This window comes from Lepidochelys kempii, chromosome 8 (genome assembly GCF_965140265.1).
Source record: "Lepidochelys kempii isolate rLepKem1 chromosome 8, rLepKem1.hap2, whole genome shotgun sequence".
NCBI classification, from domain to species: domain Eukaryota; kingdom Metazoa; phylum Chordata; order Testudines; family Cheloniidae; genus Lepidochelys; species Lepidochelys kempii.
This window is the reverse complement of record NC_133263.1, coordinates 20,818,402-20,842,629: the sequence shown is the minus strand read 5'-3', so window position 1 is coordinate 20,842,629 and position 24,228 is coordinate 20,818,402. Positions and strand designations below refer to the sequence as shown.

The following is a 24,228-nucleotide window of genomic DNA, read 5'->3' as shown; positions in this document are numbered from 1 at the left end:
TCCCACCCGAGCCACAGTAGCTCCCCTCACGCTCCAGGCAAAGCACCCACCCCACTCTCCCTCCTATCCCTGACACCCTGTCTCCTGCTCCTCATGCGGAGCACCCCCTCAACTTCCCCTCCTAGCCCAGACTCTTCCCATGGACACAGCTCAGCCGTGGCAGCATGGTGGCTGCATTGCACAAGTGGCCCCCTGTGGTGGAAGCATTTGGCCCCCCTGGATGGGGTCCCCCCCTCTATTTGTTTCCCCATAATTTTAGCATAGGGAAATAGGCCTGTATGTAATCCCTGCCACTGAGTCTATTCTAGCTTTTATAAGGGAAGCAGCCGGGCATAGCGAGTACAGAACCAGAATGGGACTTAGGTGACCTGCGTTCTATTACCAACTTTGCCACTTTAGGTAAGTTACGTCCCTCCTCCATGCGTCTGCTTCCCCTCCATGCGTCTGCTTCCCCTCCCACCCTGTCTTTTCTATTTAGATTGGAAATTTTTCAGGAAGAGGACGACAGTGTACGTACAGCATCTAGCTCCATGGGCCCGCAAGGTGCTATAACAACAGCTGTCAAAACACCAAAACCGGCTTATCAACGCGAGTCCTATGAAAGAAAAATTACCATCCTGATCTTGAAAGAGAAAGCAACTCCACTGCAGAATCATTGCAGTAGGATGCTGGTTTATAGCGCTGGTGACCTGGGAATACCAACAGAGCAGTAATGATTCCACTGCCTGAAACTGACCAGTCAGAACATAAGAGGCAGTTCAAGGGTTTAGGCCAGCGTCTAGGTCTCTCACAAATACCCCATCGATACCTACCTCATAAAAGAGCAAGAAACAGGTCAGTTTCAGTTTTAATTTTCACCTGGACAACATCTCTGTGGTTTTTGTTTCCCTCCATTATCCTGTTATCAGTTTGCTAATAGGATTTGTTCCATGTCCCTGCTAGCCTGGGGAAATCCATTAGCACAGCAAACACTGTCCAAAGAAGTTTCCCTTTGCATTAGCATGTAGGTGTCAGCCAGGGAACAAGGAAGTGAGAGAAGGGCTTAATTTCCCCAGTCTCACCCACATGCTTTCCAGAGTCAAGATCCATTAGCAGCTATGTGGTAGTTGCAAAGCTCAAGGCAGTCCTCATGTTCATTTATGCAGCAATGTTATAGGGGAAGGTGTTCTGAAAGAAGTGAGGGCTGAAAAACTACCTGCCTCCTCCTCCTGCACAGTGCAGGTGTTGACAGAGCAGAACAGATCTAAGCCATGTGCCCTGCTCTTTGTAGGTCTAGTCTGCCTCCTGCAAGATCAACGTTTAGGAGGATTAAAAAACCCACATCACAAGGCAGAAGGTATGTGGAACAAGTCCAGAACATGCCTAAAGACAAAGGCTAGCAGTCAGAGCTGCAGTGAAAACCGCAGAGAAGGAGGACACCCTTAATTCGGATACCAGATTGAGTGAGGACCCCTATGAGGCTGCTGCCTTATCATCTCAAAAGGCTCCATCATCACACAGCGAAGCTGCAACAGGAGGATTCTGCTCCCAGTGCTAGAGTTCTGAAGATGGCAGCCTCACCTACATTCACAGGCATCGTCTGACATCTGTATTTGGGGGAGCAACTCCAGTCAGGTCAATGGGGCCACATGGGGTGGGGGTAAATTCCGTGTCTAGAAGGAGGCTGGAAATCAAGAGACCTGGAGTTCTACTCTCGACTACCATTGACTCACTATGTCACTTTAAGCAAGCCCTGAACTTCTCTACATTTTGGTGTCTGTTCTATGAAGAATGGGATTACGGCTCCTGCTCACTCTTCCAAAGCATTTCAGGGTCTACAGTTGAGATGTTCCTATACACGTACTAACAGTACTATTACTGCTTCCATCTCACCCATCATTAATATTTTCACTTCAGGACTTAGAATTCTTGTCAAGCCCTGAGCTGTCTGCGGGTTCCCTCAATTCACAGGGACAGCCCATGGAGACTGCATGTCCCAGCACGCTATGTGGCCAGGCTACATAGCTCAAGATGAACCACTACATGGTGGGATGTGTAGTCCCCATAGACTACTAGCCCATGCTAAAGTGGAGGGTAAATATTTTGTAGAACTCTGTGCACTGTGCTTTGTCAGCCCTTGGCTTAGAGCATGGGCATCTCCACGGGGCTCCTTTACGCCAAGCCGCTGCTCAGTGCGTCACATTACTACTTCTGCACAGTGCAGCTGTTGACAGAGCAGAACAGATCTAAGCCATGTGCCCTGCTCTTTGTAGGTCTAGTCTGCCTCCCGCAAGATCAGCGTTTAGGAGGATTTCTCTGTTCATTTACCTCCTCCTCCTGTTGTCTTGTGGGCTGCCTGCTCTCTGCATAAAATACAGGGCTTCCCTGGAAGCCTCATTCGACAGGACAGGCATAAGAAGAGTGAAAAGCACAACAGTTGGGAACAGCATTGGAGAGGGAAGCAGCCCTCTGACTGAAAAGGAACAAATTTGAAAGAAAGGTTTCCCAGCCGTGCAGCGGGCCTCAAATGCTCTCCCTCCAGCTGCTCATACAGAGCTTCTGGATAGGAAGGAAGGATCACCTTGTAGTTAAGGCGTAAGAGTAGGAGTCTAGCTCTCAGATTCACAGCAATTAGGCTAGATTAGACACAAATAAACGCCACTACTATTTTTCGTCACTTTAACCCTTTAGTGCATGTGACTAAGCCAGTCCAAGGGAGTCTAGGGCCTGCCATATAAGATGCCAGTGATGCCTTGTTCAAGCTGCATCTGGATTCGCTTCACACTGAGCCTGTACTGCATCCCTGCCTTGCTACTTACATGATAAGCAGTCTCTCTACCAGCCCCCTTACTGCATGTGCCCTTTTCATCTGAATGGGATGCTCTCCTCTCATTAAAGGCTGCAATATCATCATCATCAGACATGCACAGTCACATGGTCACCATCCCAATGCATCCAGGCAACGGAAAGGATAGAACTCACAATCTGGGGCTCCAAACTCTGGAGCTCTGCCCAGGGAGCAAAGAGAACAGCTTCACTTACTCATCCTGGACAGGAAACTGGGCCAGATTTTCAACTGCTCAGCACTCACAGTTGGTGCCAGATTTTCAGGAGTGCTCAGCACCCACCCAGCAGCTCCCACTGGAATACTTTCTGCGGCATTCTCCAAAGAGTTCAACACCCAGCATGTGGAGTTCTTTTGAAAAACTACCCACCTAGTGGGCAGGTCTGATCATGCACTCCATGATTCAGCAGAGAGGTTCATACATACACACGCAGTCGTGGGTGCAACTTTCACTAGCACTTGAAGATGTTTGCTTTAGAAACTGATGATCATGGGCCAGCTCCTGGCATAGTCAAAGGAAGCTTTGCCATTCCTGCCAGAAGAAGCAGGATCAGCCGCACACAGAATCTCATCCTCACACCATAAACCCTGTGTCATATCATGGGGAAGGGGGACATGTCCAGAGTTCATTCTAAAGGGATAAGAGTCAATGTGGCGCAGTGGATAAAGCACTGGGCTGGGGCTCAGGAGACCTGGGTACTGTTCCTGTCTCAGTCATTGGTCTCCTGTGTAATCTTAGGCAAGTCACTTTACCACCCTCTGCCTTAGTTTCCCCATCTGTAAAATGGGGATAACCCCAGCAATCACCTTTGAAAATTCTTTGAGATCTACTGATGAAAAGCACTATATAAGAGCTACATATCATTATTGTAAAGATTAAGTGAAACAAGTTTAAAAAACCAAATAATCACTCAGTAGAGAGTGAACTCATTTTTAAAAGCAATGAGTTTCACTGGGAGTTGGCGGGGGTGTATGCCTGATGATGCTGGATTTTTTTCCCCCCCTTGACAAAATCCTGCCTCAGCCATGACAGATGACAGCACGTTCAGCAGTGTTCAGCCAAAACTTGATCTCCATATGGAAAGCTGGATGGATGAAGACTGCAGGCTGTATCGCTCCCTCAAGAACAAACATGGATTCAACCCAGGCCCTCTCAGAGGTTTGTTTAAATTACCCAGAGTATAAGGCAGATGATGTGATCCTATAAAAATCCATGCAACGTCACTTGCAGCAAATGTTTGTGAAGCAGGACAACGGCAGACAGAAAGAGATATGTTGCCCAGAACCTCTGGCCGCCTCGATGAGAAGCGCAGAAAGTTGCCCTCCCCTGAGGAAGGATTTTAAAAGCTCCCCAAGGCTTTTACCCTAGTGGCCCAAGACTATACTAGTACGCCATATTGCCAGGGTTCCAGACAGGTTCTCATTCCACGGGTAAGAACACTCTGGATTCTGTTGTCTCATCTAAATCCCTGTGCTGTCATGTGGGAGACCTGGATAGGTTTCCTCTCCTAGTGTCTTGCTACGTGGGCAGGTAAGGGCTGTGGAGACATCATACCCAGCCCCTAATGGCAGAGATTGGAGGGGGTGAGGAGGAAGCTTGGTTGCTCCCTAGGAAAACAACAGGCGCTCCAGTACTTTAGTCCTCTAACATTAAGACTGGACAATGTAGTATAGAGAGCCATCCTGCCCTAGCAGAACAGGCGTGCAACAGACGAGCTGACCGAAGAGGGTTTCTCCATCCCTGGATGTCTCTACTTGTATTGACACCTGGCTAAAGAACAGCACTGACAAGCTCCAAAGAGAGCTCCCATGCAGCCCCCGCATCAGCTGAAGGATGGAAGAAGTGGAGAAGGAGAACAAGAGATGCTCAGGACTCCAATGCTGGCTCCATGGTGGCTTCCTGCTTCTTGCTGGTGGTTTCACGATGGACGGTGCACACAGCAGTGCAGGCCTTTGGGAGCCCAGCTGTCTGCTGCTGAGCAACAGGGCGGTCAGAGCTTTGGATCAAGTCAGAGCGAGTCCCAGCAACTTCCGGGGCAGAAATCCCACGAGATCAGCTTCCCTCATCACTATACCGATGCCTCAACTTCCAGCTGAAGCGGAGCATCGCAAAGGCACAGAAAAGAAGACATGATTATTTAGTCAAACTAGTCAAACCATCGCTTTTGCATGTGATGGATGCATTGTCCTCTCCACACTCTAAGTACCAACTTATCCGCTGCTGAGGCCCAGCCACTTCTGGGGTGCAAGAGGGGGCATGCTAACTAGCAGCTGTAACACAACCCTACAGAAAGAGAAGCTCAAGGTGGGATTCACACAAGGACGTAGACATTGCAATGCTGAGTGTCACAGCACCTAACTTTTAGGCACCTAGAAAATCAACGCAACACCACTATGATCCAAAAAACCAAGTGAGGTGCTGGGCGGAGCCGTGCCTGAGAATGTGATTCACAAAAGCCAGCATGCTAGGCATGGAGCCACCTAAGCTAGCCAATGGGAGATGCTGACCAGGAGCGTGTGCCAAGCCCTGCCCCTTGCTTGGAGACAGACACCGAAGTCTGGGCAGTGGGAGGTGCCTCTCTACTAGCAGTCCACCAATGGGCACGTGCCACCTGGAGTCAGACAGCTTAGGCATCTCTTGAGAGAATGAGTTAGACACCTGCCTCGCTCCACACAGCACGGATGGAGGAGGAGGAGAAGATTCCCACCTTGTAACTGCTAGCCCAGCAGTTAGAGCACTTACTTGGAATGTGGGACACCCAGGTTTAATTCCCCCCGTCTCCCAGAGCAGGACATAGGATCTGAGCAGGGGTCTCCCACCTTTCAGGAAAGCGCTCTAACCACAGACCTATGGGCTATATTGACTCCCTCAGTTTCTGGGACTCCCTCGGTCTCTGCCAGTAAGACTGTTCAGTGGTAGATTAGTAATAAAAGAGTGATTGGAGGAGGGGCCTGGGCCTGGAGTCTCCCACCTCCCAGGTGAGTGCTCTAACCACTGGATTAGAGTGTCACATTCATTCATTCTCTCCCCCCGCCCAACTCTCCTCATCTCTTCTCATTTCAGGTGCAAAAGCCATTAATCCTAGTCTCATTTGAAAAAACACCACCACCACCACCCCAGGGGAAAAATGGTTTGTAAAACACCCTTTGAGCAGTGCAGTCTGCGGTTGTATCCTGCTGCCATGCTGCATTTCCAGTGTGGCCAAAAGCTCCGTCTGTCACGGTACATGGCTAACTGAGGAAGCACACTTCAGTTCACATCAGACATTTGCCCTTTCCAACAATATCTCCATATAGCCTGCAGCCTCCTAATTCCATGATGGCCTGTACGCAGTCTTTCACTGGTCTTCAAGGCTACTACCCATTTGTCATTCAAATCCTTCATTAAGGTCCACTGTCACTGTGACACCTACAAGTAATGAGCCAAATGTTAACGGCTGGTGAGAAGGATAGTTGGGAATCTGCTATATGCATAATCAACAAAACAAAAAGTAGCTTGTATGTTGTACATACTCTCATACTACAGCCGTGGGAGATCAGAGAATGACAAATGGCTGGGAAGACAGAACCCTTCTGAGCAGAATCTGCACTTTCCAATGCATCTATATGGCACCTAGCATATTTACCTTTTTGGGGGCAGGGACTGTAATCTCATTACACATTTGTACAGGGCATGGCACAATGGTGCCCAACCCCTATTTGGGGCCTCTGACTGCTACCGCAATATAAATAATAAGCAATACTATAATACAAATAACCATCTTGTCTAGCTCAGCAAGTTTTCAGCCTTACAAGAGTGCATGGGGCCTCCCAGCTACAAATACCATCACAACTTATTTGGATTACATCTAAGATCAGGCCAAGCAAACACAGCACATATTTATTGCTGCTGGGAGAGGCTTCCAAACCGTTTTTATTTCCCCATGTTCATCTCACGACACCAGCAGCGATTAATTTTGAAACGTTCCCTCCACATGATGCTGTTAACCATGGGAAGCAAACTCACAAGCTTGGACAGATCATTATCCCTTCATGCACAGGGCTGAGGAAGAGGGTGGCATTCCACAATGACATTAATTAAGTCCTTAAAGAGTCTGAAAAGTCCTTAAGAGTCAGTAAAATGCAGGTAAAACTTTAGCACCAAGCAGAATATTCCATTAAACCAGGCTTCACTGTCGATGTAATGCTGAATAATGGAATCCTAGAATTATTCCTATACTGCAGAGTGTTTTCAGAAAGGCACCCTATTTTACATTCCCTAATGCAAACAGCATGAAACAAGGTTGCTTAGGAACCTTTACACTCCTATAGCAAATGTGGGGGGGGGGGAGGGGCATCACACAACACCATTATTCCAGACATCTGTATTTCAACTAAAATTTAAAAACAATCTTAACACATGCACTCACATGGATCTTGGCTCCACATTGGGTGATGAAGTCTATGAAGGCTCAGAGGAAATTCAAATTAAAAAAAAACACTCAAAACTACAGTTGGAGAAGTTATTTGAGGTCACACCTGGTACTCTTCCCCCACCTCCGGCCTCTACAAAAGCAATCTGGCTCAGTGGATTCCTTTCACTTTTAGGTCACTAGGTCCAATCCAGCCTCACAAATTCATAACTACTGATTGTCCATATTGACCTCTTAACAGCTTTAAAGAGACTCCCTTCAAGAGAATCCATCCCAGGTTTTATCCTGAGCTCCCTGCATGCTAGGATAGGACAGGACTTTGGGAGTTAGTCTGTGCTGTGTGAATGTCCATGTGGCATGGATGTGATCAGCAACTCTCATTGTATGAGACTCACAGCATCTTGATTTAAGGAGGTCACTTGGGACATGCCATTCATTGCTACTCAAAGCCATTGGCTGGGTGATGGGATCCTGAACAGGGCAGGGCAAGTCTGACAGCCCCAAGGGCAATATCAGAAAACCAAGAGCAGCCCCTAAATTGCATGGCATTAATAATATCCCTCAAAGTTTAATTTGGAGGTTGCAGCTCAGGGAGATGACAGGTCCCATCATGCAATGCTTCACTGTGATCCAAGCAGGCTGGCTGTGTTGCATGCAGGGACCCATAATCTGCATGGGCTGCACTTTTGAATTTAAGCTGTGGGCCACTGCCGCGATCTCCTTTGTGTCATAGAAATCCCCGAATTCAGCCAGTCTACCACAGGAAAACATCAGTGCTGGGCACCGCTTAGGATCCCAATGAATCCCATCTACACATCCTCCCTGATCAGCCCTGTCTCTTCTAAAGATTTGGCTGTTCTTTGCCTGGCAACCAGAACAAATGCCACTGCAGCAGGCATGGCTGATCAATGCGTTACAGCTGTAGTGCGGCTGTCATGTTGTTGTGAGAGAGCCAAGGGTTACCAGAGCATGACTGGCTATGAATGTGACAGATCTCAGACTCACTTAATGTATCACTGTGGGCTTTGATGTTCTTGGGTTAACTCAACTACGGGTGTGCATCCCTCCCGCCCTCCGCTCCATCCCACTGCTGTTCTCCAAGATCTGTAACACTCCTTGTTATTTCTCTTCGGAAGGAGGGAGAGGAGGGATAAGAGTGGGTCTTTGATGAAGGCTGAATGTGTGAATACTTGAGGGCTAAAAACATAAATGGCTGAAATTTCAGCTCTGTCTTAAAGGCAAAGAGTAACCAGTGACCGGAACGTGGGCGGGGGGGGGGGGGGGGGGAAGAGTTTGGGTCAGCTTCTTCGTCTCTGACCAAACTCAGCAATGATGAGATTGTATGAACCCTGCTAGGCCTCTTCACAAAGCAAGATCCACCAGCTCTGCCCTGCTGATGCCCGGCTCCTCCTGATCTCTCCACCAAGAAGCTCTCAGATTGTGGTGGGCTGCTTTGCCCCCAAAGACCCAATTCCCTCTTGTGGTCCCTTCCAATAGCAACAGCATTCCAATAGCCTTTCCCTGTGAGAGAGAGAGACTGACACACACACACACCCCGCTTGCCATGTGTGCTCATTTGCCCATTCTGCTCCCCAGACACACTGCTCCAAAATGCTGGTGCCCTCTGTGTGAATCATCCCAATGCATACAGCCTCCAGGAAAACTACGCCATCCTTCAGTGCACTCTACGAGACACCCAGCCACTCCCTTCTCCAAGGCACCTCATCCTCATGGGCATTCTCCACACTGCGAGACCCCCAGCCACCTCACTAGGTGTTACCACGTAATATAACCTCTACCCCTATAGAAAGGGGTGCAGATCACGGTGCTCTTCCCTCTGAGTCTGTACTCCCCGAGGGCCTCAGTATGGTGGTGGCAGGCCCTGTACTGCTGGAAAGGGTGAAGTCTTTCAGATCAAACATAAAATTCAGGTCCTATTTGCGTGCATTAAGGATTCTGTGGCACTTTCTGAAAAATCCAACTGAGCCATTTCGCTTCCCCAAGCTTCTCCCAGCATTTCCAGTGTTCATCTTAACTTCCTGTCTTAAACCATCATTTAGGATTGATTTGCCCTGTTGAAAGTTGCCACATCCCACCCCAGAAGAGACTTCATTTCAGTGGCGGACAAAGTGATCCTTGTAAGTTCTTCAGGACCCATCGGAACAAAGGTGGGTTACATTTCTCTATGGGTATGTCTATGCAGCGGCTGCGGGGAGGGGGGGAAGGAAGGGGGCACGATTCCAAATTTGGGGAGACAGACACGGTAGCTCTGCTTGAGCTTGCATGTTAAAAATAGCAGCATAGCTAGGCAGCACAAGTGGCAGCTCAGGCTGGCTGCCCAAGTATGTATCCAGGGGGTAGGGCAGAGCTGTACTCAGGCGGCTAAGCCCATGCCATCATGGCTACCCTACTATTTTTAGGCACTAGGTCAAGCAGAGCTAGCATGTGTCTGTCTACCTGAGCTGGGCGTCACACACCCCAGCTGCTGTGTAAACACACCTTAGAGAGATTAGCATACTACTCTGCTAATGCCCCTCACAAGGGCTCCCTGCACATAACCCAGACAGTGCCACCCTCCCTCAGCCCTGCCCTTACCTCCTGCTACATGCACAGGATTTGCTAGAGCCCCCACACTGCAGCCAAGGAGGGCCCTGAACTTCAACTAACACTGGCCTTGTGTAATTCCGCACAGCCCAGTCCTTGGCCCAGGGCAGCCTCCTCCTCCACCTGCTCATTTCTCTGGCAGCAGCCGCAGAGCCCCTAAGAGGGTTTCAGGAGAACATGGCACAGAGCAGCTCTCAGCCCTGCAGACTCAAATGGGGGAGATGGGGATGTATATTGGAGAGAATGAAATGATCTCACATGCCTGCAGTGTGGCTAAATTAATGCCAGGTAAGACTATAACCCTGCGATGAAACAGAAGTGACCATCACTGTTATTGAACCAAAACAGGTCCTACAACCTGTTCAGCTGTGGCCGGGATTAATTTTTCCCAGACCTGAAGAAGAACTCCATGTAAGCTCGAAATCTTCTCTCACTCACAACAGAAGTTGGTCCCACAAAAGACATTCCCTCTCCCACCTTGACAATTCTGGATTTTGGTTTGGACTGTGTTGTTAAGATGTGGTACAGCTGCTGAAGGCATGAGGCTTGGCAATGTTCGCACCCCCACGCCTGCTGTTCTCCGACTGGAGACTAGCAAAGAACAGAAATACAGAAGGTATCATACATCCTGCTCTGGGGCACATGCATTGTACATTAGGACTGACCAATGCTCCCTCTGCTGGCTGCTCTCAATCACTCTAGAGACAGGAGAGAATTACTTTATTTTACCTGCAATTGTTTCTAAAAATCAATAAAAGCTTTGAAGACCTGACCCGTTCTCACAATTGTTCATTGTACAGTGAAATCCAGATCAGATCAAGTGGAATTCCTTGCACACAACTCCACTGTGCTTTATCTGCCAGGGCAGCAGTTTGGTATCTGGGCTTCCTATCTGAGACACATAGCGCTAATGGACGTGAACGTACACATTGCTGATGGCCAGATCAGTACATTGTATCAACTGGGAGATGCCAGATCATGCACTGAAATGGAAAATGGAGATAAGAAGCCCAGAGTGTTAACATTTATGTATGCAAGTGCCCAGAATTCACGTGACATTTAAAACAATAAGAGCATGTGAAAGGCAACAGTTGGGCCACCTCCTCTGTGGCATTTCAATGCTTTCTACATATTCACTGGCTCCCTCCCCTGAATTCTCAGCCACAGCCATTGAAATGGAACCACAGCATCAACAATGGGCCTGGTTGCATGGGTACCATTTTATCTTCACATGCCCAACAGGTCAGGGGTGCTCCAATAAGAGATTTTACAACTGACCCCATCCATCACTCACGCATATGCTCTCTCAGCCCAGATGGCTTTTTATTTCAGATCAAGCCAAAACAATAATGAAAGAACGAATACAGAGTCAGAAAGCATGAGCACACACAATAGCGAGGTGCATCTCACTCTGTACAACTCTCCGTCCCCTCACAGCCCTTGCCCTTCGGCACATACATACACAGACTCCATTTAAAAGTACCAAACACTGAACAGAATCATATCTATACACACACAACACAGGCCCATTTCTACCAGACACATCCCTTGGATACCTGATGTCTCCAATTGCTCAGTAGTGACCGCCTATTGATAATTAAGGAGCAGTATTGGTGCAGTTTAGGTCCCATCCAATTCTCCTTTGCCAATAAAGGTGGCTGGGTTGGGGGCGGGTGGTCAGCAATAACAGACTTCATTAGAGACAGGGCCAAGGGCTGAGCACCCACAGATCCCACTGACTTCGCTGGCACTGTGGATGCTCAGCATGTCTGAAAGTCAGGCGCACAGAGGACACCATTCCCCATGAAACAGATCAGAGATGGTGTTACCATCTTCGCTCCATGACATGATATTTAACACACAAGGAGATCCACCAAAGAATGCATCCGATGAAGTGAGCTGTAGCTCACGAAAGCTTATGCTCAAATAAATTGGTTAGTCTCTAAGGTGCCACAAGTCCTCCTTTTCTTTTTGCGAATACAGACTAACACGACTGCTACTCTGAAACATAAACAGAACATTCCCCAGCCAGCCCCAGCAAAGAGTTAAATGCATCCAACTTGTAGATTAATTTGCAGGCAATAAGTGGCACGAATAAAGCCCAAGGGACCCTAATCAAGCTGTTCAGCAGACGCCAACATAAAGGAGAGAGATGGGCAGGGCTGTCAGGATGGATTAGTGTTTGCCTGCTGGCAACATTTCTCCTGTCCTGAGTGAAAGAAACACACAAACACGCAGCCACACAGGACAAAGGGGAAATGATGAGTATGCTGCTAACCGGCAGGATGATATGGGAGTTCAGAGCCTCAGCCTGACAATTAATTGGAAGAGAATTTACCATCTTGGACTTCAAGTTCTCCTCCATTGTTTGCAATTCCTTCCGAGAAGCTGGAAAGGAGCATTCTTCTTCCTGTTCAATCTCATCCTTTTCCATTTGGTGAACTTTCCTGCCCCCACCACCCCTTTTACAGCATCATTTCCTGCTAAAGACATTTTTTTTGCTTTCGTCACTGACTGATGCTCAGACAACTAGGAGAATAGTGTTTATAAATGGATTTCTACACAAGAGTGATGAGGGGCTGCCCAAAAGTTTGTTTTTGGAGAACCCCACAACAAAGGGCAGATATTACTATCAGCTCCAGCACAGTGGTTAGAACCCATGTCTGAAGCAGAGATGTGTGTTTGAATGAGGCCATTCCCCTCACAGGAGAAAGTAGCTGGTTTCAGGCAGCAGAGATGGCATAGCCCTTGGGGCAGCTCATCAGCTGGTATATAAACTGTCATAGGTCTATTGATTACCATGGGGCTGTGACAATTTTCACCAGCCAAGGATCTGCACCTTGCATTTATGACTCCATAGAGCATTCCCAGGGAAATGAGCACGAGGTCGACAATTCATCATTACTGCTTGCTGGCTCATGGAGTGTGGATGATGAGCAGTAAGCAGATGCAAATACGTCTGAGAATGAGCAAAGGTGATTATAAAAAACATGCAGCAGGAATGATAATTCATTCAGGGTTCAATCAGATGGTGAGCCCAATCCTGCAACCCAATTGTCCTGCTGACTTCAACAGGAATATAGGACATTCAAGGCCAGATTTTTAAAGGCATTTAGGCACCTAAAGGTGCAGAAAGATGCCTACTGGGATTTTCAAAGCACTTAGGTGTCCAACTCCCACTGAAGTCAGGGACGGGAATTAGGTGCCTAGGTGCTTTTGAAAACCCCTCTCGACATCTATCTGAATTTTTTAGGCACCTAAATGCCTTTAAAAATCTGCTCCTTGCAGAATCAGGCCCCAAGATCATTTTTACTGACACACAACTTTCTGTTTCATAATATGGATTTAATGCAGGTATTACTGAGTAAGGTTCTGTAGTTTGTGTTATACAGGAGGTCAGGCTGGATGATCAAACTGATCTCTTCTAGCTTTTAAAAAAATTTAATCTATGAATATGCTTTTTTTCAAGAGGCTCTCAAAAAACTCTTTTCAAACTATTGATTATGCCTCTGAACATGCCAGTGAAGTCAGTATTATTATCCCCATTTTACAGATGGTATATGGGATAGTCTGTACACTTATGTTCACCCTTTTTACAAGACTGATAAATTATCACCTGGTTAAGCAGCCATTCTTTGTCAGGAAGAAGGGTGTAAGCAAGAAATTTACATCTTGGCAATGAAACAGCTGCAGATTCCCATGCAAACAGACTTTCTGTCTCTCCAACATCAGCTAAAGATGATTTTCAAAGACTGCTAGAACGCACGGTGAAAGAGACGTTCACTTTGAATTCACTTAGCTTGTTAAGTGAAGTATTAGATTGCGTTTTACTTTTATTTCTTTGTAACCAGTTCTGACCCTGAGACCTCATTACTTGTGATCACTTAAAATCTATCTTTTTATTTTTTTAACCTAAACCAGTGTGTGTTTGGATTGAAGTGTTTGGGAAACTTAACTGAGATCAGATTTGTGTATAACATTTTCTATTAATAAAATGATGGACTTTCTGTGAGATTGTATAGTCCAGGAGAGAGCTGGGCAGTACAAGACGCACATTTCTGGGGACAAGTCTGGTAGTGGGAATTTGCTGGTCACTCTAATATAATTCAGGAGTGGCTGGCTAGAGCACTCATAATACAGCTGGGAGTAATTTACATGCTAGAGGCTGTGTGTGAGCAGACCAGCAGTGGTTTCTCTCATAGCGAAGCAGTGTAAAAGGCACCCCAGGCTGGAAAACTGAGGGGACACAGTTGTTCAACAGTCCAGATTGTACTTTGGGAAATGTCACAATATAACTGAGGCACAGAGATGCTCAAGATCTCACAGTAAGTCAGCAATGCAGCTGTAAATAAAACTTCAAACCCATAATTTCAGTCCCCTGCCCGACCCACCAAGAATATTTGCCCCAGAGAAACCTGCCAAATTTTACACTGATCCCAGTGCATGTTGGGACAGGACTTTGCAAGTTTAGCGAGAGCTAGGTGGATACTTTCTCAGTGCAGGCTGATCAGCCACACTCATGCTCTTATAGTCACCTTCAATATTGAGCTACTGTGCCTTAATTTAAAGAGATCTCCGTAACTGACTTCAATGGGAGCTGTACCAGGCCCAAAGCTGGGAAGGGGACAGCAGAGAACATCCAACAGGGAGTAAGAGATATCAGCCCCTGCTGACACCGAGTGAAGTGACCTCATTTATTATCAGCTTTCGATGTACAAAGTTCCCAGTTAAAAGGTTATTGTTATTTTAAAAAATAAAATAAAATAAAAAAACAAGCAACACAATAAAAAAATTAAATTAAAAAGTCTCACTTCAAACTACAGAAAAAAAACCCACTCCTCCCCCCACGCACACACTCTTCCCCTTCTTTCTATCCCAAGGAAGCAGTTCTGCACAGGAAACTGGCTTCATGGTGGGGCAGGATCCTGTTTTTCTGGAGTGTCCCCTTGTTGGCAGAAGTAACTGGCTCCACTGAAATACAGAATAACCTCCCTTATGTTTAAAATAAAGATCTGCATCTTACCAGGGTACTTTATAAGAACTGGGCAGCAGCCAAAATAAGAACAGCCATACTGGGTCAGACCAAGGTCCATCTAGCCCAGTATCCTGTCAGAAGAGGTAATCATCAAGTGATCCATCCCCAGGTCAGCTGATTTTCTAAACAGCCAAGGAGTTCTTTCTCCAGCTCCCAACATGCAGCACACAAGTCCTGCTTCCATCAGATTAATGCAAACCACTGTTAAAAGGATTCAACTGCAACAGCCATGCTGATCTGTGCTGCTTGACTGTATGATCATCACCTAGACAGTTAGCACCTGTCAGAGGCTCAGATCCAACCCACTTTGAAGGGAGGAGAGCATCAGCTGTGATTCTCTGGGTCCAAATCTGTCCTCATGAGTTTTGGTTCCAAATCTGGAAGGGGCATGTTTCCCCATTTGAATGGGGCTGAAGTCTCCCGAGTTCTCAGGAACTCTCACAACAGAGAGATTTCTTGCAATTTGAGAGATTTCATTTCAGAGACAACCCTGAATCCTGATCATGAAGTCAGATCTTGAAAACTAGCCTATACCCTAATCCAGATGCCAACACACAACCCTCATCGGCTCATCTCATTTCTTTGTCAAAGTTACTGGTCGGATAGGGAATGGGGTAATGGATCTAAGCAGGCACTCCGTGGAATTCAGGGTGAGAGAGAACATAGTGCTGCGTCACACAAGGTGGTGCTGGATCTGAGCAGTTGCCCCAGGGCTTCTGGGGCTACTTTCCCATTGAGTCCATGTACCTGATAATTCAGCACATATTCAAAAACTAATACCCCGAAGAGATGTGCTTCACCATGGGGAGTTTTAGATCTTGTTGCAGCTGCTGTAACTTGTCACTCCATCCATACCACAAAGCTAATGTGACACACGTACATCCTATCTATTTTAGGGTTTTATGCTGCTGCTCTTCTCCATAGTATCTCAGCATCTTTCAGGTAAAAATCAATAGTAATAGTGACGTCTCTAGAGGACTTCACGAAGTCTCGGGCATTTCTCCCTTTTCTGATTTTCCTTAGTTTAATCTAGTGGGAAATGCTATAAGAATAGGGAAATTTGATCCTAGTGAAGGCAACAGACAGGACCATAAATTACAGTAGGCAATACATAGGAGGGAAATTAGGAGAGCTCCGGTGGATTTCAAAGAGCTGAAAGCATAACTAACAAGAATTTCTTTAATTATATAAGCAGCAGGAAGCCTACTAAAGTCTTTGTGGGTCTGCTGGATCACTAGAGGTCACAATGAACAATTAAGGAAGATAAGACCATTGCTGAAAAGCTAAATGATTTATCTGCATCAGCATCGGCTGCAGAGGATGTTGGGGAAATATTTACCCCAGCCCAGCTCATTTCTGGTAATAAAAATGAGGTGCTATCAAACACTGAGGCATCAGAAGAAGGGGTGATAGAGTAAATTTATCATTTAATAACAATGTCACCAGGCCCAGACAGGACATCTAAGAGTTCTGAAGGAGCTAAAGTATGAAGTAGCTGAGCTGCTGGTGAAAATATGTACTCTCTCAGTGCCAGAGCACTGGAGGGAGACAAATGTTGTGACTATATTTTAAAAATTCTCTAGGGGTGATCCAGAGAATTCCAGATCCACAAGCCATACGTCCATACCTGGTAAACTGGTTGAAGGGATTGTGATGTTATTGACATGAACTGTGACCGTATAGATCATTGTTGCATCCAGGGTCCTATGGTTCCATCAGGTCTTGTACAGAGGAGGTCCAGTGGGGCGTCTATGGAAAGGTTGTAGTTTGCTGGTTATGATTATGCCATCTGTATGTGTGTATCATTTTTGTATTTGGTTATGAATATTGTATCTCAATGTGTTTGATTCTAAGTAGCCTCAGTGAAGCATTTGGTCAGCTTCTTGAGAATGGGCACTTCTTAGAATAGTCCTATCAAGAAGCACTTAACTGACAATGGACTTGAGAGATGCCAATCCACGTCTGAGCCTTTCCTGGGAATGTTCAAACTAACATATAAACAATGGCATCGACCTGCAAAAAGCTGAATCATTCATGGACATGTGACTTACCCAGGTGGCTACAAACTCCATCTTGTTGCTGTGATTTTGCACAGGAGAACAAAGGGGTTTCCGCCCACAAGAATATAAAAGGACCTGGAAACCCCTCCATTTTGTCTTCAGCTGGCTCAGGAGATGGCCTCTCCGCCCCAAAAAGATGCCTGAAAGAAACTGGAACAAAGGACAGTAACTACAGGGATGTGAGTGACTGTTGGACCCAGACTAGGAAAGAGTCCAGTCTGTGAAAGAAGCTTACTGGAACATCTCTGGGGGTGAGCTTTTATCTGCAATCAGTGTCTTAACATATTAGGCTTAGACTTGCGTGTTCTGTTTCATTTTGCTTGGTAACTTACTTTGTTCAGTCTGTTATTACTTGGAACCACTTAAATCCTACTTTTTATACTTAATAAAATCACTTTTTGCTCATTAATTAACCCAGAGTAAGTAAGTAATACGTGGGGGAGCAGTTGTGCATCTCTCTCTATCAGGGTTACAGAGGGCAGACAATTTATGAGTTTACCCTGTATAAGCTTTATACAGAGTAATACGGATTTATTCAGGGTTTAGGCTCCCAGAAAGACTGATTACTGGGTGCTGGGAAAGTCCCTGTTAACTAAGAAGCCCCGAAGCTGAGTGGATCTCAGTTTCTGTGAACTGCAGAGAGGTGTGACCCAACCCCTGGGTCTGTGCTGAAGCTGACTGTAGTGTCTAACTCAGCAAGACAGGAGTAGAGGGAAGCCTCTTCTGGCAGGGGGGGTTTGTTCTCAATAGTTTCCCAGCACATCTAGTGACAGTCTTAAGGGGGTTTTTGTGACCCAGCCCATCACAGTGATAATTAATAGAATAGTAAAAGGATTAGGATAGGAAAAGTTCTAACCAGCACAGAATCTGCAAAGGAAAATTGTATCCCACTAATCTATTAGAATTCTTTGATGTGTAAATAGAGCATGTTGATTAACTCTCCTACGTTCAGTTATTTATTCAGACTTTCAAACAGCCTTTCACAAGACACCCTCAGAGAAGGCTGCTAAGGTAACTAAATAGTCATGTGTTGAGAGGCAAAGTATTGTCATGGATTAAAAAAAAGACTAGTTAAGAAAAAGGAAACAGGGATAAATGGAAAACTTTCATCATGGGCAAAGGTTGACAGTGGGGTGTCCTTCCAAGTTCCATACTAGGTCTTGTGTTGTTCAATATATTTATGAACAATTTGAAAAATGGGTTGAGCAATGAGGTGGTACAATTTGTAGACGATATTGTTATTACACAGAGAGGACTGTGAGGAACTTAAGAGGTATCTAACCAACGTATGTGAACAGGAAACACGAGGACAGATGAAGTTCACTGTGGATAAATACAAAGTAACACACACACAGAGAAAAATATTGACCTACTCATACATTTTACAAGATTCTAAATTAACAGCATCAAACCTGGAAAGGGATCTGGATGTCACTGTTGACAGCTCAATTCAGACCTCTCCGCAATATGCAGCTGTGGTCCAAAAAGCCAACAAGATATTAAAAATGCATAAGGAATGGGATGGAGAAAATGGAAACTATTATGCCACTATATACAATTAGTAATGTGGTCTCACCTGGAATACTGTTTGCAGTACTGGTCACCCCATCTCTACAAGGATATTACAGAATTAGAAGGGGTTCAGAGAATGTGTTGAGAATGACTCGGGGCATGGAGAAAAAATCTCATATGAAGAAAGATTGAAAAGATTTGGATTCTTCACCTTAAAAAGGAGATGAATCAGAAGGGACATGATAACTGTATTAAAAAACCCCAAAGAAACCAGGTTAAAAGAACATTTGGGTTGCAACATCAAGCACTTGAAAGTCAGGAAATGCCAGAGTTTAAATTGCCTGTACAACCTTAATTTGGCCCCTGGAGGCACTCATCCTGTGCTCTGAATGATGTAGAGGTCCGGCAGAAAAAAAATAACATGTGATCACATAAATAAAGACTATCATAACACATAGTTCAGCCCCTCTGTGTGTGAGGTTTCACAAGCAACATTAATTCTTACTTCCTAATTTTGAGTGCTTCACTCTACAATTTTAATTATGTTTTTTTAACATGGGGGTATTTTTCAACACAAAAAGAAAAGAAAGGGGTTTTTTTGGTCTGTTTTTTGTTTTAAACAGGAAAAAGTTAATTCTATCATATGCAATTATCACAGCCTTCCTCCCTCCCTCAATCATCTTTATCAGGGTTCGAATCCTAAACCTTCAACAGACTTCTACTGCTTGCACTACTGGAGTAACTACTTTAGCTGGTAGCAGGAGAAAGCTGTTATCCCAGAGGGGAGGATGAGCTGAAGAAGCCAGGTACTGGTAGTGGAGGTGGGAAGGAGGCAGAGTACTCTCTCCCCCCCAGTTTCAGGAATCAGGGATCTCTGACCCTTGTGATGTCCCCAGAGGATGGGGACAGGCCACTAGAGCCATGGGCTAGGTCTGGAAGGTGAGCAGGGAAACACAGCTGGCTCCCAAACCCCCACCCACTGTTGCAGCTGCTCTGGCAGCTCCAGGCCTTCCCTGTACAGCGTTTGTGGCGGCAACAGTGTGAGCCTAACCCTAAGCTAAAATGTTCATATTCAGTTATCTTGGCAGGCTACCAAAGTTTTCCTGAGCAATGTATGTGAGAGACAGGAAATAGCGATTTTCAACTATTTTTACCTCAGTAAAACCAGCTCCCCCTCTATAAAAACGCAGCAGAGAGAAAAGTCAATAGGGAGAACAGTTGCTTCCTATCTCATAGCACAAGACAGTCAATTAAATTGAAAGGTGGCAAATTCAAAAGTGATACTACGAAATACTTTTTCAACAGAATGTATAATTGGATGGTGGAATTCCTGTGGCAATGAGGTCACTGAGACCAAGAATTTTTCAAGATTCAAAGAGAATGGATTAGACGTTTATATGGATAACAGGAATAGCATTAACTAGGATTACTGGGTAACAAAACTGTATCAAGGGATATAAAATATCATGATTCAGGATTTAAGACAACCCCTGGGTATTGGAGATTAGACAGAGATCTTCGGAGGAGGCGATGGCAGATTACCTCATGTGTGTCCACTACCAGGTTTCCTGCACCTTCCACTGAAGCATCTGGTGGTGCCACTGGATTAGATGGACCATGGCTCTGATCCAGTCTGGCAGTTCCTATGCTCCTAAGAAGAGCTCTAAGGGATTTGTGAAAAAGTTGGGGGTGGAGAGGAAGGAAAAGGTCACTCCGCGTCTCCACTGGCACCAGTTACAGCTCTGGCACCTTAACTGAATTCCCCCCCCCCCCCGCCCAATAAAGATTAGGAGTTATTTTATAGAACAAACAAAGGCCTGTTATTGTGCAGTGTCTGGAGCCTCAGCCTTATCAAAGTCGTCACAGGACAAGGAACGTTTGTTCATTTATCTGAAAAATGTCCTGGAAGCCATGGCAGTGGCCTGTGGGAGGTAACAGGGAGAGCCCCTTTATCTCAGGCAGATGCAGGATTTTAGCCTGTAGACTCTGCATAGAGATTGGGGAGGAGGGGGAGACAGTAACTGGTTATTTGAATATGTCTGCTGCTGCTGCTGCGAGCCTCCTCATGGGACCCAGGCAGAAGAGAGCCAACACCACCATGTCTAGCTGCATATTTTTAGGCCTGAGAACGTACTTTCCCTGAAGATGCAACCCAAGGGGATTTTTCCCCTCTGCCCCTCAGATCCTTAGCCAGCTCATAGCTCAGTCTGGGATTTTTCAGAGTTGATTTGATTTTCCCATGGCTGGATTTGATGACCATTAAGACACAGGCATGCAGCGACAAGTTGGCTCAGGGCCTGAGCAGCCCCCTCCCTCAGAGATGCTCCGACCTAAAAGGAATGCTATGGGGTCACTCAGAGAGAAGAGGTGGGGAGCGGGAGCTTTTGGAACCAGTTTCTCCCAGACTTTCTCAACCTTGATTCTATATTTACACACGCAGTAAAATCGTAATGGGGAGGAGAGACACAGAGTATTAGCAAAGGCAGCTAATCCATCTTTAACCGCTGTATCTATGCACAGGCCAGTGATTTACACAGAGTGACCAAATCTGGGCCATTTAAATTTTTTTACCATCATGAAAAGAAAAGGTTAGTCCCAGACATATCAAAATAATGACACATTTTATAAGACCACTACTCCTTGTCTCCTGAATTATATCCCTGCTTCCCCCATCTATTGCCTCTCCCCTCGATCCTCCCAACTTCCTGCCCTGTTTTCTCCTCCCCTGCCAAATGCACTCTGCGCCTTCTCCATCTTACCAGCTCTCTGGCACTTTTGCAATTGAAAGATATCTGTAGCATGACAACAATAGAGGGGAGCAACAGGGTCCTGAAAAACTCTGCAGCGCAAAGAGCAGGATGGAGCAGAGAACTATTACCAGCCTCTTTTCCCAGGAGTGATTTCCACTCAACACGCACTATCTGCAAGCACACATCACTCAAAGTCCTTAAAGAGGCTCTCACACCCTAGCCCACCTGAGAAGTCTAGAGAAACCTATGCAAACTGGCATCTCTATCAGAGGAGCTGCTCCCAACCCCTCATTCCTTCCACAGATGCCACTGCCACTGGCTTTAGGGAATGCCGGCAGCCTTGGGCCCAGCCCTTGACTAGGGTCTGAGGGCCCTATTCTTCTCTCTCTTGTGCAGTGTTTACACCAGTTAGGGTTGCCAGGCATCCAGTTTTCGACCAGAATGCCCAGTCAAAAAGGGTCCTTGACAGCTCCAGTCAGCACTGCTGACCAGCCGCTAAAAGTCCCGTCGGTGGTGCTAAGGCTAGCTCCCTGCCTGCCCTGGCTCTGTGCAGCTCTTGGAAGCAGCCAGCATGTCTGGCTCCCAAGTGGAAGGGTTGGGGGCTCCACGCGCTGCCTCTGCCCCAAGCGTGGACTCCGCAGCTCCCGCTGGCCAGGAACCGCAGACAATGGTTCCAGTGTCTGCAGGCGTAGGCAGTGCGCAGAGCCCCCGGGCCTCTCCACCTAGGAGCTGAACATCTGGCCACTTCTGGGAGCTACCTGAGATAAGCGCTGCCTGAAGCCCACACCCCAACCCCAGGTCAGAACCCCCTCCTGGAGCCCACACCCCAACTCCCTGCCCCAGCCCAGTGAAAGGGAGTGAAGGTGGGGAGAGCAAGCGGAGGGTGGGGCCTTGGGAGAGGGGCGGGGCAGGGGTGTTCAGTTTTGTGGGGTTAGAAAGTTGGCAAGCCTAACACCAGTATGAATGTCAATTTCAGTGGAATAATTCCCTAGGTATACCAATGAAGTGTAAGAAGAATCAAGCCCTATATACGGCACCTTAAAAGCACCATTTTGCTGTTCTATCTGTAACATCTAGGTTTTTTCATAGAAGATGATGATCTACATGCTACGCAGAAACAGTCAGTGTCTGAATTAAAGGTCCATTTCATCTGGATCTGGTCCAGGGTGACCAGACAGCAAATGTGAAAAATCAGGACAGAGGTTGGGGGGGGGGGGCGCGGGGTATAATAGGAGCCTATATAAGAAAAAGACCCAAAAATCAGGACTGTCCCTACAAAATCAGGACATCTAGTCACCCTAGGTGGGGTACATCCGACATGCCACCAAAAGAGAGATAAGTGAATCCAGAGAATTGACAAGGCCAGTAGCATCTGCAACACAACAAAAATCATTCCCAGGAGGCTGAACAACAGGAAATGCCAGGGTAGGAAATGCTTTGGTTGTTGTTCTTGTCTTACAAATAAAACTTCTATGAAACGCTATTGGTCTACTAAACACTACCAAGATGTGGATAAAGGGGCAGCTTGCAGATTCCAGGCAATCAGCTCCACCAATTGACATTACTCAGTTCATTTTCCCTTAGAACAGGGGTGGGCAAACTACAGCCCGGGGGCCACATCTGGTCCTTCAGACATTTTAATCCTGCCCTTGAGCTCCCGCTGGGGAGTGGGGTCTGGTGCTTGCCCCACTCCGGTGCTCCAGCCAGGGGGTGGGGTCGGGGGCTTGTCCTGCTCTGCACGTACCATGGCTCTGTAAGGCTCCCAGAAACAGCAGCATGTCCCCCATCTGGCTCCTACACGTAGGTGCAGCCAGGGGGTTCCGCACACTGCCCCTACCCCAAATGCCACCCCCGCAGCTCCCATTGGCTGGGAACTGAGGCCAATGGGAGCTTCAGGGACAGCTCCTGCGGAAGAGGCAACATGCAGAGCCACCTGGTCACACTTCCGCATAGGAGCCGCAGAGGAGACGTGCCGCTGCTTCCGGGAGCTGCTTGAGCTAAGTGCCGCCTGGAGCCTGCACCTCTGACCCCTTCCCGTGCCCCAACCTCAGCCCTGATCCCCTTCCCACCCTCCGAACCCCGGTCCCAGCCCAGAGCACCCTCCTGCATCCCCAACCCCTCATACCCAGCCCCACCCCAGAGCCAGCACCCCCAGTCGGAGCCCTCACACACACACACCCCAGACTGAACTCCTCATTTCTGGCCCTACCCCAGAGCCCACTCCCACCCCCGAGTCGGAGCCCTCACCCCACCCACACACCCCAATTTCATAAGCATTCATGGTCCGCCATACAATTTCCATATCCAGACGTGGCCCTTGAGCCAAAAAGTTTGCCCACCCCTGCCTTAGAAAGAGGCAGATATAATATCTCCATCTGAAGACCTGAGGTAGGAAATATTTTTGAAACTGCAGCCTCCTTTGGCTTTTGGCTCCACTTTGCAAGGTATTATGGAAGAGGCTGGGGGGTTGGAAGGAGGGAGAGGTGCATAGCAGTAGATTACTACCTACTAGTCCTCTATCCCACCCTAAATCAAAGGGAGAATGGACACAATAGGGCAGGTCTCATCTCTCACTTCCATGATCCTGTATTACTTTGTGTTTGTAATAAATATCTGAGCTTTTGCTACCTGAGACCCCCATTATCTCCCTAGGAGCTGCTACATTCAGATTGATCAGTTCTCTCAAGAGCCACCCCTGAATTTTAGTGTTGAGAGTTGGAAGATAGGTGTTCTCGGCAGAGGGCTTGGCAGTTTACAACTGCACATGCATGACTCGCACAGGAGAAGAGAAAAACATGCGGATTGTTTGGAATCAAATTCACATGCCCACAGGGTGCAGACAAACAGACAGACAGGCTTAGCAAGAGTCATGTCCAATTCTTAGACATGACAAAATTCCCCTAGACAAATCCCTGCATAAGAGATGCAGTGTGGCCAACTCATGATTTTGTCATGAGTCTCATGATACTTATTGTTTTCCTTAAAGCCCCAGATCTTGGAGTCAAGTGGATGTGTGATGATTTCAGTCTTT

General features: G+C 46.8%; 1 protein-coding gene and 1 long non-coding RNA gene across 2 annotated transcripts in view; both read right to left on the bottom strand.

Annotated features, from left to right (window-relative positions):
• The window catches only part of NEURL1B (neuralized E3 ubiquitin protein ligase 1B), a 212,544-nt gene that overhangs the window by 169,970 nt on the left and 18,346 nt on the right, over positions 1–24,228 (bottom strand). The gene's annotated exons all lie outside the window — the stretch shown is intronic.
• Positions 16,509–20,103, bottom strand: LOC140916502 (uncharacterized). Its single transcript, XR_012160531.1, has 3 exons — positions 19,990–20,103; positions 16,927–17,085; positions 16,509–16,624 (listed from the first exon to the last, which is right to left on the bottom strand). It is a non-coding gene; the product is annotated as an uncharacterized lncRNA (long non-coding RNA).